The following is a 19,386-nucleotide window of genomic DNA, read 5'->3' on the forward strand; positions in this document are numbered from 1 at the left end:
CAAGGTTTGAAAAAAAATGTGCTAATGGTGAACATTTAGTTTGCAAACTTCACAAGGTTCTTTATTAGGATTAAACAAGCCCTTAGAGTTTAATTTCACAAGCTAAAGGATTTTTTAGTCACTAAACTCAAGTTCATCAAATTCAGTTGTTGATCCATCATTGTTCATAAGAAGAATCAATACATGGTGCATGATTTGTCTTGTGTATGTGGATGATACTCTAAGGACATTGACGGTGTTCTCTCAAGGAACTTGGTGAGCTGACATATTTCCTTGGTTTTGAGATTCATCGCTCTAGTGATATGATTAATTTGTCTTAAAATATATATCACTGATTTGCTGCAAAAAGTTGATATGTTGAGTTACAAGCATGTTCCCACACCTATGATTACATTTCCATTATTCTCAGGTTTAGATAGTGGTGATCCTTTGATTGCAAACTATGTTATTAGGTATCAAAGTATTGTTGGGGGATTGCACTACATTTGTTTAACCCCCTTGATAAGCCGGTGTACATTGTTGTTGATGATCAATGAATTAAATTTTATCTCTTTGCCATTCTTATGTTTCTTTCTAATTTTCACTCTTCTCTCCATAAATTAGTTATTATATTTATTTTCTAACAAATCTTAATTAATTCATCCATAATTTATAAATTACCTAAAATCTAAATCCAATATTTCAACTGAAGATTGGAATAACTAAGCATCCATTTAGAAAATAGGTTTAAAATTAATTGGAAGTTTACAGACAATCAGGGGTGTAAGGCCCAATTTTAGCCCGGGGCCCATAAGTCAACCCAAAACCAATACAATACAAACCATTACCCAGCCCAAATTAAACCAAATCAAACCCTAAAGCAAAAATAAAATAAACTAAAAAAATAAATAAATGAAACAGTCCAAATTACAATGGGCTCAAGTGACCCAAACACAAATTTAACCCTAAGCCCGAATGGCCCAAAATCATGCCAACTTTCAGAAAACCCTAGTTGTGATATGCCTCCAGCGCCGCATGCCTTGTTGTTGCCGCTGCTCTGCCTGCGCACGCCACTGCCACTGCTCGCCAATCGCCGGCTCTCCACGCTTCACTGCCAAATCACCTGCAAGAAGATGCCGTACGCGACAACAGAGACAAAAAGGAAAACAACAAATAAAAACAATCCAAAGCACAAAACGACAAAAAAAATAACGATTAAGGAGTTGTTAATCGGGCTATAAAAACCCTAAGCACTCACTTGTATTTTTTTTCCGGACACTGAGCAATAGAAAATAGAGATTTCAATATAAGGTGATTTTTTATTATTTTTTTCATAAATAGATATAATAAAATAAATAAAGAAAAAGGGTTTTGAAACAAACTTGCCTCCTCGTGGTTTGCCACTGTCGGAGGTCTCCTCCGTTCGCCGAGGCTGCTGAAACCCCTTGGGGTTTCGCTTGGGTCGCGTCCGTAAGAGGAAATAGTGAGGCCGAAAGGCATTTTTTATACTTCTTTTTAGTTCAAAATACCCTAAATCGGGTTTTTTGTAAAAAGGAAAGTTTTTTTTTAAAAAAAGGAGGGATTTCAAACATTTTTACCTTCCGGTGCGGTGGCGCTATGGCAGAGCTGCTGCGGAGCCGCCATAAAAGCTTGCCGGCGTTTGGGCCTGATGGAGGTAGGGGTGTTCATTCGGTTAACCGACCTGAAATAACATTAACCAAATTAACCGACCTTTCAAAATTTTTAACCGTTAACCGAATCGAATTATTTTCAAAAAAAAATTAACCGAACCGAAATTTTTTCGATTAATTCGGTTGGTTAACCGAATTAACCGAAAATTATATATTTTTTATTTTTGGTTAAAAATTAACCGAATTACCCGAATTAACCGAATTAACTAGATTACCCGAATTAACCGAATTACCCGAATTAACCGAATTAACCGAATTGAATCACTACATAATTAAATTATTTTTATACTTTTAGACTTTAGTTTTAGTTTTAGTTTTAGAATTTTATTTTTATTTATTAAATTATTTGTAATTTTTATGATTGGGTTGGGTTGGGTAATTGGGTTGGGTTGAATACTTGGGTTTGGATTGAGTTTAGGTGAATAGTGGGCCTATTTATATATTATAATTTTATTTATTAATTTTTCGGTTAAACCGAAAAAATTCGGTTAACCGACCGGTTTCAAACCGAATTAACCGTTAACCGAAAAATTAAAAAATAATTAACCGACCTCCGACTGAAAAAATTTGGTCAACCGACCGATTAACTGAATTCGGCCGGTTAACCGAATTTTTTCGGTTTTATCCGAATTTTGCACACCCCTAGATGGAGGGGCTGAGAGAGAACCAAATTGTTCTCTATTTTTTTTTTTTGGAAAAATGAAGCTGGAAGTGTTTTTTTTTTCTTCTGTTTTTTACTATTTATATAGGGTATAAACGACGCCGTTTTGGACCTTAATATCGGTGGCCAAAACGACGTCGTTCAGCATTAAGACTCGAAAACCCGACTTGAGCTGCCAAGGTCCGCGTGTTTTCGTGCCAAAGGGGTTATTTGCAACCCAGATCCCACCGCTTTTTCTTAGTTTTACAATCAAGGTTATTTTTCGTTTTTAATTTGACCTCGAGGGTTTTGAGTTTAATTCGTTTCAGTCCAAGTGAAACGTTGCGCATGGAACTTGAGGAATAATTGATGGATTAGTCCCCGTTTGTTTCACCCGCATTCATTTCAGTCCAAATTCGTGTTGTATTATTTTAAAATCGTTTTTATACCCTTTTAAATGCAACATATGTATTTTAAAATGCTTTATTTGTTTTTTTCTTTTCAAAGATTTTCCTTTTTTTTTCATTTATTTATTTTATACTTTTATATATGTATACATACATTATTTGTTTATATATATATCACTCTTTTAAAATTTGTTTTGGTGTATTATTAAACTTAAATTCCTTGTTTTGCATTATCTATTTTAGACTCATTACTATCATTTTAAAATTTGTTTCTTACATATTTTATTTGATTCTAATTTGCTTTATACCCTCTTTTAAATTATTGTTTAATTCATTGCTCTATATTATCGATGTTTGTATTTGAATGATGATTGTTGTGCGATTATTGTCATTATGTGTACTATGAATTGTTTATTTGTATTTTAATATTATTGCCATTCATCAACGTAACCATTTATTCATACATCAAATTTAACATTACATCAACTTTTACCCGAATTCGTAAAAAAGAGAAAATTTTAAATAATAAAGGCAATATTTTGCATTTGGAAATTCGAGAAAATGTGCCCTAACGTGCTGGGTTTTAATTTCTCATTTGACCAAATAATAAAATATTCTCTTAAAACTTCGAAGTATGGGTTTTTGAAACATAAGGTGATCTTGGTTTCGATGGTTTAAAGTATCGTGTCTTAACGAGTTGGATGTGATATTCCTTCTGAACAAGAGAATCTTAAGCTTCAATCCATGTTATTCGAGTTTTTTTTAAGGATCATATTTTTAAAAACTCTTTCAAATTTTCAAATTTCGGCACTAAGACATTAATTAATCAACTAGGTACCAATTTTGGGCGTTACGAGGGTGCTAATCTTTCCTCGTACGTAACCGACTCCCGAACCCATTTTTCTGAATTTCGTAGACCAAAATCGTTGTTTTAATAAAATTAAATTGTTTATTAAAAATAATCATTTTTCAAGGTGGCCCGATCACATCTTATCAAAAAGGATTGGTGGCGACTCCCGTGTTCGTTTTCATTTTTTTTTAAATCCAAGTCGACTCCGTCTTGTCAAAAAAATGGTGTCAACAAGGGGGTCATTTTGCATTTAGTTCCTCAAAGTCAGGTTAAATTTTTAATAAGAAGATTGTGAATTTGATATTAGTAGAAATAAGATGCTTGTTTTGATCTCACAAACCGTATATAGAATTTGATGCATTCATCACTGGATACTTATCACATGATTAATTTTATATATTAACAACCTAATCATGCAGATTTTTTTATGTAATTTATTCGCGATCACTTCTCCTTAAATACCTTTTTCATACTACTTTTTTTTAATATTATTTTGAATCATCAAGCTTTCAAAATTGTTCTGACTTGATATATATATATATATATTATACACCTCTGTTTTAGAGATTTATTTTGTTTTTAAGGTTAAATTATATTTTAGGATTTGGGTTTGAATTTTTTTTATCCAATTTAGGTCTTAAACTTGACAATTATTCCCATATTGGAGCCTGAACTTGTCAAATGTGCCCACATTGAGACTTCAACTTTTGTTATCTAAGTTAGTCTTTGAAACTCTAAAGTTCAAACACCAATGTGGGAATAAAAAAAGTTCATGCCCCAATATGAGAAACGTCTCGATTGCATGTCTCAATGTGGGAACAATTACCAAGTTGAAGATCTAACTTAGATAAAAAAAAATAAATTCAAACCCCTAATATAAAAAAAAATTGACAATTTCAAACCCCAAATAATAATTTAACCACTATATACAAAATTAAAATGAATAAATCTTTATAGTATTAATATTTAACGTATACTTTATTAGTTTTTGTTAATGTGGCTTAGGTCCATGAAATAGAATTCAATAATCATTTTACAAGGGACAAAGTTTCATTTTTTTAAATCTTTTAATGACAAATTTATTTAATCTCTAATCATAACATATTTTTAGTTATGTATAATTTTTGAATTAAATTGAGTAAAATGACACGCTTAAACTTACATTATTTTGCAATTTTAATATCATATATTAACTAAATTAATACTCAAGCGGCCCAAGTTGTAATGTATCAAATAATCGATTTCTATCAATTAGTCCAATAATATCAAGAGTAGAATAGCATTTTATTTGCCTGTCTTTTAGCCTTCAATGTTTATATCTTTCATTAATTGGTCTTTATTCTCTTTTAGCTAAATTCACTTTCTATCAATTGGTTTCTTAATAGAAATATTGACTAAAATGTTAAACTTTTAAACATGATAGCTCGTATGACAATTCACATGTACTTCACGCTAATATTTTTTATAAACTTTTATAATTTTTAAATTATTTGTTGACATGACATATAAGATAAATAGCATCACATCAACATGAAAGCACATGTGAACTGTCGGATGAGTTACCACACTAATATTGTTAAAAATTTAATATTTTAGTCATTATTTCGTTAAAAAATTTGATTATTTTTAAAAGGTTGATGATCAAATTTAACTTTTTCCAAAAATAAACATTGAGGGCTAAATTTGATATTAAACCTATTAAAAATTTTGGAACCCATAAAAATTTATTGGCCCTTTATTTGCCCTTTTAAGGATTCTATTTTAAATGCAAGTAAGAAGGAAAAAAAAACCAATTGTATACATAATACATCCCATCGTCACAATAAATAATAATAAATTTTCAAATATATAATGAGACTGTCCATGATGAAACAAAATTGTCAACTGTATGTAAATATATGTAAATTAAATGTTATGAAGAAAAGGCTAGTGAAGTTGACTTGGTGATTTGATCTGATCATGCAGCTGGGGATGAGGCTGCAACCCCACCTATTTTGTCTTCATCACATCCTCTTTTTTAAATATAAAATTATTTCATTAACACTTCCCTGAATCGTAATCCAATTTTAAGACATAACATTATTATTACCTTTCAACATCCTTTGATGGAACTATAGAAAACAAGTGGTTTAAATTTTAGGTGCAAAGTCTTTCTTCTCCCACGCAATTTGGAAAGCGACTTAGATATCTAATCTAACTTAACTTATATTCGACTGAAAATCGAGATCGTATAGATTTTTAAAATGAAAAGCAGAACTATTTCAGTATTGTTTTCTTCGTCCACAAAACTCATTCATAAGAAACATCGAATTTCTGGATCATTATTCTTTTTATATGCATTATTGGATGAAGTAGAATATGGGTTCTTTTATTTTTTATTTTAAAAAACCCTTAAAAAGCATGCAGATTGTTTAGGAAGAAACTATATATATAATTATTATATTAATTATATAAATGTAAAGATTCTGAAATTGGGTTGATGAAGCATTGAAGTAAATTTATATATATACATAAGGAGATTAAATAATGGATATTTTTGCTTTCATATTAATGGGTAGGTCGTACATTCTTGAGATGCTTTATTTTGGATTAGCTGTCAAATTGGAGATGAAGCAAAAATTATTCAAAGATTTGAAATAAAATAACCCAGTATTCTAATGAACCTAACTTAAAACAACAGCTAGCTCAAATCTAATTTTATTCATGTGCATATTGAAACTAAAGCTATAAATAAATAAATTTATTTTTATTTTTTAATAGTTTTTAGTAAGGTGGGTATTATCTAATCTGCTAATAATGGTCAACTTTTCAGATGATTCCAATTAAGTGAAGTAGATGAGCAAATTGTTGAATAGAAATGTGGGATTTAGGTCAATGCCATTGTTTCAACGGCATCTTGTGCTATCATTATTTTCTTTGTCCCTAAGAAAAAATGGATTTTATTGAATATTCTACGTAACATTCAATATTTGTTGAATATACATATCTAATTTCTGTATTATCATATACATTTGAATATGAGGTAAGGATTTTAACATCGCAAAAAGAAGTCAGGAACGTATTGTTCAATAATAGCCAACAAACACCTCTTCAATAAACGGCATTCTATGGACTTTTGCTTAAAAAATCAAAAACGCATATATTCATATCAAATAACACTTCGAGTTTTCCTAAGTTTGAAAGTTCGGAACTGGAGAAGTAAGATATATAAGACGAGAGAAGATTGTGCATATATGATTTGCATATTCATTATATGGTGAAAAAGGAAATACTAATATTTAATATATTTTATTTTATTTAACTTAATTATAAAAATTATTTTAATATCTTAATGTATAAATTAGTATGAACACAAAAGATCGTTACATTACAGTACATGAGCTGTCAAATAATAATAATAATAAGAGTGCTATTTTAGAAAACAAAATTAAGGGTAAACTATTAAAATATTCACTTTTGTTTATTTCAAGTTATATTTTAGTCACTTACGTTAATGTGTTGTAATATTTTAGCTATTGAGCCGTTAATTGTTGTTAACGTTGTAATGGTAAGTTGACGTGGCACATTAAATCATCATTTCAAACAAAAATTTTAGGTTAAATTATACAATTAGTCCACATAATTTTTCGTTTTGAGTAATTTATAATTTTCTCTTTTATGTTCTTTTAATTTTCTTTTTTTTCATTCTCTTCTGCTTCTCTCTTTGTTTTCCTCCTTCTCCATCTCTTTTAACATAGTTTTTCTATGTTTTCTATTTGTAAAACTAGTCCCTATACTTCTATTTTTTGAACAATTTAATCTTTTTTTTTATTTCTTTATTTTCCTTTTCATCTTCCCTTTAGTTTTAACAAATGGAAAACATAGAAAAACTACATTAAAAGAGATGGAGAAGGAGGAAAACAAAGAAAGAAGCAAAAGAGAATGAAAATAAAGAAAAAATGAAAAGCTAAAAGAACACAAAAGAAAAAATTAAATTGCTTAAAACGAAAAAATATGGGGACCAATTATATAAATTATGTAATACTCGAAAATTACTATAGTAAGAAAGTAAGATAATATCCTTGATATAGTAAAATAAGAAAATAAAGGGATAAAAGGGTAATATTGAGTATGTCAACATTGGGAAGTATATTATGACATATTAATTTAAGAAAGGATAAATTGCAAAAGTGAGAAAAGTTTTGTTGCCCAAGAGTAAATACTCAAAATTTGAGGGGTTAAACTGTAAATACAAAAAAGTTGAAGGACCAATAGTGTAAATATTTTAAGAGTGGAATAATCTAGAAACTAAGGAAAATGGATGAATTAGGACCAAATTGAAAAGGTGAAGAATTTTAAGGGACTAAATTGCAATTTTGCCAAATTAAGTGATGACTCAAGGATGGAATTTCAAAAGATTATAAAGGGCAAAATGGTCAAATAGAGAGAGAGAATTCTAGAAGGTAATGATGATGTTTGTGATATTTTTAATTAATTAAATAGATAAATGTTATTTAATTAATATTTTATTAAGATTTTTAGTAATATTTTATTATTAAATTATTAATATAGAAGGGAGGAAAGATGATGAAAAAATTATCATCTTTTCCATGCAACCAACGTGAGAAGAGAGGAAAAGAAAGAAGTTTTCCTTTCTTTACAATTTGGTCCTCCCACCAAAAATTCACCATTTTCACTTAGAAATCAAAGAAATTTTCATAGCCACCAAGAGAGAAAATTGATAAGGAGACAATGGGGAGCTAGAATATCAAGTTAGATTCAAGAAATAGAAGCTGGAGGAGAGAGAAAATCAAGTTAAAGATTGAAATCAATAGCACAAGGTAAGAACATCAAGATTTCAATATATTTTTAAGTTTGATATTATTGAAAAAGCATGGAAATAATGTTATAGTAGAGTTTTCTTATATAAGGTCTTAAGTTCTTGATATATTAGTGAAGAGAAATAAGTGAAAGTGATGAGAAATATTATAGAGAAAGGGAATAAGGGAGTTATACACCTAGTAATCAATATTTTGCACTAAAACAGTTTTGGACAGCAGCAGTAGGCTAACTTTGAAAAATCACCATAAATTGTGGAAATGAAATTAGAGGATGAACAAAATATGGAATTAAAGCTTACTGAGTCTAGTTTCTCATAGAAGAAACGGTGTAAGTAGTGGAATTACAAATCATGAGATATAATAAATTTTGTGAGACAAGGTCAGAATGAATTTGGGTTCCCCTGTTCCGAATTTGGAAAATCATAAAAAATTTAATAAAAATGATTAGAGGCTTAAATTTATATTTTTAAAATCCTGAATGAGTTATTTTCAATAGAAACAAACGGAAACATCATCCAAATTTTTTACAAAGAGATAATTAATTTTTAGTGAAAAGGGGTCGGAACTGTCAAACAGTGAAACAGGGGAATCTTTAAAGAATAAACTGTACTTATTGGCTTAACCAAAAATTCTGAAAATATTATGGTAAGAATATATGTGAGTCTAGTTTCATATGAATTTATCGGATCTTAATTTGGAGTTCCGTAGATCAAGATATAAATAATTTAGTGACTATGACTCAAGTGGACAGCTTTGAATTAATATATAAATAAATTGTGGAATTATAGATAATGTTACATATAAGCATATTATACATTAAGGATGTGGAATGGAGAGAAGGAGGAGGAAAATAAATGATTTCAACTAGCATGGGTTCTCATTAAAATGACCAATTTGCATGTTTTAGGTTCAAGAACTAAATTGAATAAAAGTAATATTTTAAGGGTAAATTGGTAAAGATGTCAAAAAGTGACCAAATTGCATGAAATGAATTGTTTTATTATTTAAATTAATAAATTGAATGAAATATTAATTTATATCAAGATTGGGTGAAAATTCGAGGAAAATAAAAAATTACCAAAATGTCCCTAAAATTTGGTATTTCTGCAATTTAGCCTAGTAAGTTCGTGTAACTTGAATTATATTCTTAGATGATTGAAATATATATATTGGATTGAGAAATTGATTTGAATTGTGAACATGAGAAATTGTGAATTGAATGAAATGGAAATGAAGCTTTGAATTACATGAGTAAATATCGGGTCTCGTAGGCCCTATTTGTTATGAATATAATATTTCGAGGATATGTTGTAAAAAATTATAAAAGCACGTTAATAATTTAAAAGTTTTAATTCGGATGAGATTTTGTAACTCGGTTTAATACGTATGCAAATGTATGTCTTCTAGTAATGCCTCGTACCCTATTCCGACGTCGAATACGGGAAAGGGGTGTTACAATGTGACATCGCCAGATTCGGTCATAACGTTTAGACCAGATTCGCCAAATTACAAAATTTTTATTTGAAATTATAATTTAACGTGCCATGTCAACTTAGCGTTACACTATTAACAGCAATTAACGGCTCAGTGACTAAAATGTTACAACACCTTAACATAACATGACTAAAATGTAACATTTCAAACATAAGTGACTAAAATATAACCTAAAATAAATAAAAGTGATTATTTTGACAATTTATCCTAAAATTAAAGTCTTAACTTAAAAGTCAGACAACACCCCCCCCAAGAGTCTTTGTCTTGGGGAGGCAACACTTGCTAAATTCAACACTGATTAAGGGAAAGTCAAGCACACCCCTTCATGCACTGCAAATTGCAGTCAGCAAGCGACCCTTGAGTCACTGTGTCTTTTTCTTCCCCTCAATTCTATTTATCCATTTATTAATAAAAAGTTAATTATATTTTACTTTTTTATTATTACTTTTACTATTTTTTTTAAGATTTACAGTTTTTTAACCTCTTATTTATATAAACAAAATATCAAATAATTTAAAATTTAGACTAAATTAATGTCATGAATTAATTTTATACCAATTCAATTGAAAATAATTAAAACCTATTAATTTTATAAAATAAATTACAATATTATGAAGGTACTTTTGCTTCTTCTTTTTAAATATTTTTCATAACATCAATAAAATTTCACCATTTGAATACAAGATATTATGATTTTAAACAAAATCTTATTTAATTATTATATAAATTTTTAACAAATATTTTTTTTTCACTTACATCGTGTTAATTAAAATTTATAATATTTATCAAAATTATATATAAAAAATGCTTCATCAAGGGTTCAACTTTTTATTTATTGGGTAGGAGTAGGATCATTGTAGTGGTGGATAAAAGCTAGCAAGCAACTTTCAACTCCCTTGAGAGTAGACTTTTGTAACTTTGGACCTACCATAATTCAAAGCATGATAGTAAGTTCCACGCTACAATACAAATTTTGGTCCATACCGACTCATTCCAATCGATTCCGTTTGCATTGGCCAAAACATAATGCATACATGAATAATATTAAAAAATATAAAATTTTAAATTATTTACTACTATGCTAAAGACTTAGTTTGGATGCGACTAATCATAAAAGGCCATATTGAAACGTAAAAATTAAAATATAATTAAGAAAAATTTACTCACGCGATTATCAAAGAAAAAGGTCGAATTCTTTTATCAAAAAGGAAAAGGAGTTAAATCCTTAAAATTTTAGATTTATTTGAATGGTCAATTTTATTTGTTGAATTTATTAATAAATATTTTATATTTAAAATTTATTTAATTTTATTCATTTATATATATTAAATATATTTTAAAATTATTAATAAATCTGAAATGACACATCAAAATAGATGGATATGGATATATATCAATTCCAAAAAAAAAGTGATACATCTACCACTTACTACCTTGAATCAAAGCTTAATAATGCATTTATTAAGACCCGTATCTAAAGAACACACATTGATGTTCTTAACCCACCAATAAAAGCCCAATTCCGCTTAGAAATAAAGTATTTTCAAAATTAGAAGTGTAGTTGCTATATTTTTATTTCATGAAATTAAATCACTCTACTCTCATATTTTAAAATTCAAAACACTGTTGATTTTTTTGTTAAACTCAAATTAATTATAAAGTTATTTTTAATTACGTTGCCATTAAATATATTTTTTTATTTCAAAAATGTTCATAGCAACAAATATAATAAAAAATTTAACAATTGGACCTGAATTTTGAAATCTAAAAGTAAAAGACTAAATTCCATAAAATAAAAGTATAAAACTAAATTCTTAATTTTTAAAAATATTGAGACTTATAACCTATTTTAACCTATATTTAAACTATTAAACTTTGTTTTAACAAGCCCATATACTTTTTTTAATTTAGTAAACCCTAAACTAATATTTTTAGCCATAAAAGCCTAAACAAAATAGTTTTAATCTTCAAACTAGATTCACATAATAATTTATTGAATAAAATAATATTTTAATATTTTTAGAAAGTGATTATATACTTAAAATACATTTAATCAAACTCTTTTGCTGAAAGGAATTTAGGGTGCTGGTAAGGGTTTGGGTCCCAAATTTTGTAAAATTATTTTTAAGCTTTTTAAGTTTTAATTTTTTATTTTAATCTTATATATAATTAGTATTTAAAGAAAAACAAACGTGTGTTTGGCTCTCCTCAAAATTTTCAAAGTTTTTAAAGTTGATTCTTTTATAGAATTTATATTTTTATTATTATAAATTTAGTGATTTTTTAATTTAATTTGATACACAAATAAAAAATAGTATCTAACTATTAATTTGATAAAAAATAAATTTAATAATTTCAATATTTAAGTATAAATTGTATCTAAATATTAATTAGGTAAAAAATAAAATTAAATAATTATAACGTCTTGTTGACACCATTTTTTTGGTAAAACGAGGTCAACTTGGATTTTTTAAAAATGAAAACGAATATGGGAGTCGCCACCAATCTTTTTTTTGATGAGGTGTGATCGGGTCACCTCGTAAAACGGTTGTTTTTAATAAACGGTTTAGATTTATTAAAACAATGCTTTTGGTCCACGAAATTCAGAAAAACGGGTTCGGGAGTCGGTTACGCAGGAGGAAGGATTAGCACCCTCGATACGCCCAAAATTGGTACCTAGTTGATTACTTAATGTCTTAGTGTCGAAAATTGAAAACTTTGAAGAGATTTAAAATATGATCCTTTATTGAAATGTAGAAAATTTTCGGGGAAAGGGCATATTTCACGTTATTCGAGAAAGAGAATTATATCCAGTAAGTTAGGACACAATGTCTTGAATTCCCGATGCATGAATGAATGCCAAAAATTTACTTATTTAAAAGGATATTTAATTATCTTAGGTTTAGAAAAGGGATCATGCCCAGTAAGTTAGGACACAATCTTTTCTTAATTCCCTAGATCTTTTAAAACTTGAGAAAAAAAAGGATCATGCCCAGTAAGTTAGGACACGATCTCCTCTTAATTCCCGAGATCGTTTAAAACTTGAGTTTGAAAGGATCCGTGTATTTAGATTTATTGTGAAAATCGAGACCCAGTAAGTTAGGGTACGACCTTCTCGAATCTAAACACGAGATTTTGCTTATTTAAAAATCGTAATTTATGCATTGAAATAAATTAATCTAACACGAAACAGTAGAAATGAAACACGAGGTTAATATGCGTACAAAGCAATATTGAATGCGATAGTAAAAAATAATACGAGCAACAACAATAAAAATGAATGGATAAAAGGACAAATTAATAACATGCAGAATAACAAATATGTGAATAAATTAGATTGAAATATTCTTTTAAAAATAATAAAAAGACATAAATAAATAAAAGAGATGAACAAAATTATAAAAATATAAAGTATATATATGTGTATTAAAATTATGAAGTATAAAAATATATGTGGATATATATGTATGTGAATTGTAAAATATACAAAAAATATGTATGTATATACAATTATAAAATATAAAAACTATATATGTAAAAGAGGAGTATATTTTAAAATATAAAGAATATGTATAAATATGTGTATATATATTTATGAAAATAAAAGAGGATACATGTAAGTATGTATATATATAAAATTTAAAATACGCATATAAATACATACATGTATATAAATTATAATATATATATATATAAAATGTAAGCGTGTACATGTATGTAAATATTAAACATGTATATATGTATATATGTATATATATAGCAAAATTTGAAGTAAAAAATAAAAATAAAAAAACAAATAATATAAGCAATTATATAATAATAATATAATAAGATACATATATTTAAATTTTACACAGTAAGTATAAATAAAAATCTGATGATAATAATAATAATAATAATAATAATAATAATAATGATGATGATGATGATAATAATTTATTATTTTTAATAATAAAATAACCAAAATACAAACAAAGGGCTAAATTGAATTAAAAAATAAAATTTGGGGTCAAATCGCAAATAAATAGAAAGAAAGGGACTGAATCCAGTACACGAATAACGAGGAGGGACTAAAAGGGAAAATATCCCCGCCTTCCAAAACGCAGCACTTTACGCGGGACTCAAATGAAATCAGAACAAAATTTTGGGGCAAAATTAAAAACTAAAAGGAACTTGATTGCAGAACTATTTAAAATCGGAAGGACTATTTACGAAATATACCATTAATAAAAACACGCGGATCCCCTGGGTTGGATCAGGTCGACGCGCGGGTCAAGGCCAAAATGGCGTTGTTTTGGCACCTGAACCCTAGTAGCAAAACAACGTCGTTTTATGGGGCTATTTAAGGCTATTTTTTTTTTTCATTTCTTTCCCCCTCACTAAAAAACTGCAGAAGTTCTCTCAAGGCCCTCCCCCTCTCCGGCTTAGGGTCTGGCCAGTGGCCATCGGCCCGGCCACCGTGCACGGCGGCGCTGGCGAGAATAAAAAAGTGTCCCCTTATAGATCCCGACCTCTTAAACCTGGATCTAACCTCAAAACAACCAAAAACAAAGGGGGAAAGGGCGTTAGGCTCCCCTACAGTCGGTTCCGTCACTGGAGAATGCGCCTCCGACGATGAGAAAACGGAGCGACTCCCAGTAAGTTTCCTTTCCCTTTCTTTTTTTTTTGTGTTTTTTTTAAAAGAAACAAAACAAAGTAAATAGCAAAATAAAAATAAAAACAATCGGAGAAAGATTTCAAAAATTCACCTTCGTTTTTTCTTTTTTATTTCTGTTTTTTGTAACCTTCATTTATTTTTACAACATATCTGGCTTTATAGCCGAAAGAAAGAAGAAAAAAGATTAAAGAAAAATTCTCTTTGCTTCTGTCGTTTACTGTTGTTGCTTTTTCTTGTTTCTTTCTCTGCTTTCACGGTCCTTTTCTTTCTCTTTTCTTGCAGGTGGTGGAGTCAACGGCAATGGAGGGGCAGATCCCTTTGCTACTTTGGTGAAACATCGACAGAGAGGGTCAGGCCTCGGGACGAGGCGCGGGCGGTGTGCCCAAGGAGGAGCGGCGCACATGGGAGCTTGGGTTTCTGAGAATGAGTTTAGGTTGTAGGCCAACAGGCTGCTTAGGGTTTTTGTATTTTGGGCTATTTGGGCCTCTTTTGTAAATGGACTTTTTTATTATTTTTATTTGGTTTTATTTTATTTAGTTTTGGGTCCGTGGCTAAAATTGGGCCTTACACGTCTAATACACATTAAGTATTTAACTTATTTTATTTTTCTTAAATTTTAGTAATCAAGATTATCACAAAATTAAAAATACCTTACTAAAAATAGACTTGACCATGTCTTCTTTTAACATGTATATTTTATAAAATATATGCCTCCCTTTATTATCAACAATTTTAGCTCCCACATTGCTATTCGAAAATTCTTTTTACTTTTTCAAAATGTTGATATAAAGTATATATTATTTCTATTAAAAAAGTATTTATTATTTTTTTGTTCGTAAAAGTTAATAAGATTACATCCATACTCATTATTAGAAGGCATAATGAGGGTTTTTACGCCAATAATATAGAAAAAAATAGGATGTCAGAAAAAAAATTTACCAAAATAGGTTACTTTTTCATTGGAGCCTATTAGATAGGCGCCAATGAATAAAATAATAATTTTTTTGAATAAAATATAATTTTATACTTTTCCGGGTTAGTATATAACCCGTATAATACATAGTATTGGCGCCTATCTGGAATGCGCCAATGGTGGTGCCTATCTGGGAGGCGCCAATGGTGGTGCCTATTTGGGAGGCGCCAATGGTGGTGCCTATCTGGGAGGCGCCAATGTGATTTTTCTCTATAAATACCCCCAACACAGACATAAATTTGACTACAGAAACAGAAGAAAGAAGAAAAGAAGGAAGGAAAAGAAGAAAAAAATGAGGTATTTTGGTTTTTCTTTTTAAATAGAATGTAGAGTATTGTTATGCAAATTGGATGTTTTTGAAAGTTATTTTGTCATGTTATTAATTTTGTTAGCTTCTGAATGAAAAATTTTGCATTAAAATTTTTATGTATTTTGTTTACATTTTGAAACTGTTTTAAGAAATTTGAAATTCTTTTTTACAGATCTAGTATTGAAAATGGAGAATCAGTTTTTTGTATGCGTTTATTTCGATGGAGAAATTTTAACAACAACTGTGGGATGTATATTTGAATGTCGCAAACAAGTAGCAATGAGATTTGATAGAAATATCTCGTTTGATGATATGAAGGAAAAAATTAGTGAAAAAATTTATAGACGTTGTGGGAGAAGGATATCAAAAGTTTTCTACAAGTTTCCAGTATCAACAGATCCAATAAAATTTACCGAAATGGAACTTGTAGACGATGAAGACGTGGAGACAATGGTCGCTCTTTATTGTGGGACTTCGAGTAACAAAATGCATGATTCGATTATTTCTTTGAGTTAGCGGTGTGGAGGCAATCAAGATCCCATCCATTAGGTGAAGAAGATGGAGTTGAAGCGCCGTGTATGGTGGTTCCAGAATCGTATGTTGATAGTCAATCACCTATACATGGGATAAATATTGATCTTAATGCTGCAGCCGAGACTGATGTGGTTGGTGATGATGTATACTATAGTAGTGATCCTGTTGATTACAAAGTGGATAGTGTGTAATGGCCCAAATTTGAGGTTATCGGAACAGTGGTTTCGGGACCACAAATCCGATGAGAAAAATTTCGTTCGAAAATTTCGACGTTTGGGCACTCAATTTAGTCAAAAGGACTAAATTGTAAAAAGTGCAAAAGTTGAGTTCTACATGTTAGAGGTGTCCAATTGTTATGAAACTTTAAATTGGAGGTCCTTATATGGTAATTATACCATTGGTAACTTGGTAGACCAAAATGGACATGAGATAAGTGAAATAGAAAATTTTTAAGTTAGGGGCAATTTGGTAATCTAGTAATTAAAATGAATTAAAAGGGAAAAAGATGGCAAAAATCATCATCTTCTTCATTAGGATGAAATCAGCAAGGGGGGAAGCCATAGTTAGGGTTTTCAAGCTTCCAAGCTCCATAGTAAGTGATCCCAAGTCCCGTTTTTAATTTTTTTTACGTTTTTGGAGTCCCGGTAGCTTAATTTAGCTTATTCTAGCAATAATTTAACCTAGAGTTTATATTTGGAAAAATACCCATAGGTGAAAAGTGTTTATTTTGATGTTTTATGATAGAATATGAAGCTAGAAATTATGTTAAACAACTTTTGCTAAGGGATTTTAAGTGAAAACGAGTAAAACGACATAATCGGTAAAAATACCTAATGTTCATAAGTACATGTTAGAGTGGGAATTTGATGTTGCCATAGAAGGGAAAAATGTTCAGAATTTTATAAAACATAAGAATAACAGATGAAGTTTAATTTCCGAGCCTTGGGGCAAAAATGTAATTATGTAAAATTTTAGGGGCAAAATTGTAATTTTGAAAAAGTTAGAGTCGAGGGCTGTTTTGATGAATGCGATTATTAAATAAGTTAAATTTACTATTTTAGATCAAGAAGTACGAAACTCGAGGTTAGACAAAGGGAAGAATAAAGTTGAAGACTAAGTTGGTGAATTTGGCTATAATTGGTACCGAGGTAAGTTTACGGTAAATAAATGCAATATTTCAATATTTATTATCAATGCTGTTATTTTCCAGCAACTATGAATTTATTTTATGAATTTATTTGATGATGATCTAAGCATGAAATGATAGAGAATTAAAATTTAAAAGTCCCGTTGATACATAAGGATGGTACTGGATACGAATGTCATGACATTTGGGTAAAGAGATCCCATGTAAGACCATGTGTGGGACATGCCATTGGCATCCTTAAGATCATAAGAGGTCCTCAGAAGACCATGTCAGGACATGGCATGGGCACCGAGACGAGAGGTCCCATGTAAGACCATGTGCAGGACATGGCGTTATATCGAGATGAGAGGTCCCTATAAGACCATGTGCGGGACATGGCATGGGCACTAACATGAGAACATCCCATGTAAGACCATGTCTGGGACATGGCTTTGGCATGTTATTATCGAAGAGACCCGAGTATCCTTATTATTCCAATGTAGCTCAACGGGCTTGTAAATGAATCATGTTCATGAAAGTTCAGTTTAAAGCATAAATGGCAAGCTCGGTAAGTTGTAAGACTTAAGAACTTATTATACTATCAATTGATGTTCAACGATGCAGCAAGGATTGAGTAAGTTATGCACACAAGTATTCTAAGTAAACAAGTAAGAGAACTAGTATGAGATTAACTAAAGAGTAAACTAGAGATATAGACATTGAGTTTAATTATTTAAGTTAAATATTGTTATTTATTTGCTAGTAAACTTACTAAGCTTTATGCTTACTTCTTTTATTTCTCTTTCTCTTATAGTATTGCAAAGCTACTTCAAGGATCCTAAAGAAGTCGGAGATCGTCCACACTATCAACTACAACTGCTCGGTATTTTATATCGAAACACGTTTGAGTTATGGCATGTATAGGGATTTAGTTATTTTGTATGTTTGTAATGATGATTTTGCTAATGAGTGATGTGTAAGTATTTGATGATGTATGGTCATTAAAATGGTTAAGGATGAAGGTGTTTGTTGTTATGAAAGATTAGGTGATAAACTATGCATGGAAATCATGAAAGGATAAAATTTTGCAAAGAAACAGAATTCAGGCAGCACAGTGACGTGAATTTGAAAAATCACCCAAGATAGTATAAAATGAATTAGAGGGTGAATGATATATGGAATTAAATCTTGTTGAGTCTATTTTCATGGAAAAATAACGGTGTAGCAAAAGGAAATTTATATTTTAAGATATGTGAATTTTAGTAAGATAGGGTCAGAACTGTTTTTGGAGTCCCCTGTTCTGAGTTTAGAAAATAATTACAAATTGTACAAAAATGGTTATGAGTTGAAATTTACATGATTAGATTCCTTAATGAGTCTATTTTCTGTAGAAACAAGTAAGAACTTCATATGAAAATCCTACAGTGAGAAAACTTATTTTTAGTAAAAAGAGGTCAGAATAGTCGAATGGTGAAACAGGGGAGACTTTAACTAATAAACTGTACTAATTGGCTGAACCAAAAATTATAAAAATTTTATGGTGAGTATATATATGAGTCTAGTTTCGGGGAAAATTTACGGAATTAAATTTTGAGTTCTGTATCTCAAGTTATAATTAATTTAGTAACTGCTGCGCGATTGGACAAATTTGCTGTAAATAGTGAAATAAATTTTCAAACCTAGTTTTTATGCTCCGAATTGGTAAGATAAGCTAAGTAATGCCTCGTGCTCGACTCCGGAAACGGTCTCGGGTAAGGGGTGTTACATTTTATTGGTATCAGAGCAGGTTTAGTCGATTCTCGGAAATATGCAGTATGAATAAGAGTCTACCTATACATGCCATACTTATATATTTTGATAGTGTGACGACTCCTGACAATTTTAAAATGTTTTCTTTTATAGTTA

At 29.7% G+C, this 19,386-nt stretch overlaps 1 long non-coding RNA gene across 1 annotated transcript; it reads left to right on the top strand.

The window, feature by feature from the left end:
• The first annotated feature begins 16,892 nt into the window (after positions 1-16,892).
• On the top strand, positions 16,893-18,521 carry LOC128033806 (uncharacterized). Its single transcript, XR_008189890.1, has 3 exons — positions 16,893-16,947; positions 17,417-17,503; positions 18,296-18,521. It is a non-coding gene; the product is annotated as an uncharacterized LOC128033806 (long non-coding RNA).
• Positions 18,522-19,386: the final 865 nt, after the last annotated feature.

Source organism: Gossypium raimondii, chromosome 10 (genome assembly GCF_025698545.1).
Source record: "Gossypium raimondii isolate GPD5lz chromosome 10, ASM2569854v1, whole genome shotgun sequence".
NCBI lineage: Eukaryota > Viridiplantae > Streptophyta > Magnoliopsida > Malvales > Malvaceae > Gossypium > Gossypium raimondii.